The sequence below is a fragment of the Buceros rhinoceros genome, unplaced genomic scaffold (genome assembly GCF_000710305.1).
Source record: "Buceros rhinoceros silvestris isolate BGI_N320 unplaced genomic scaffold, ASM71030v1 scaffold16226, whole genome shotgun sequence".
Taxonomy (NCBI): Eukaryota; Metazoa; Chordata; class Aves; order Bucerotiformes; family Bucerotidae; genus Buceros; species Buceros rhinoceros.
The window spans coordinates 1-281 of record NW_010418229.1 but is presented as its reverse complement, the minus strand read 5'-3'; positions in this window follow the sequence as shown (position 1 = coordinate 281).

The window sequence follows — 281 nt, the reverse complement described above, 5'->3', positions numbered from 1 at the left end:
CTCGGTCTTCAAGGCAGTCAGGAAAGCCAGCAGAAGGCGATGCCCCTGGAAGCAGAGAGAAAGAGTGCCCGCTGTGAGACCACCTGGCCACCCCCAAACACCCGCTACAAAACGGCCGAGCAGAACATCCGAGAGCTACATCCAAGCAGACCTTCTCCTGCACACGCAGCTGAACCTCGGCAGCTGCTGGAGCTCTTCCCTCTGACAGACAGAGCGAACAGTGACCGACTGAATGGAGAGAGCAATGCCAGAGGAAATGCCGAGAGGCCAGAGAACACAGC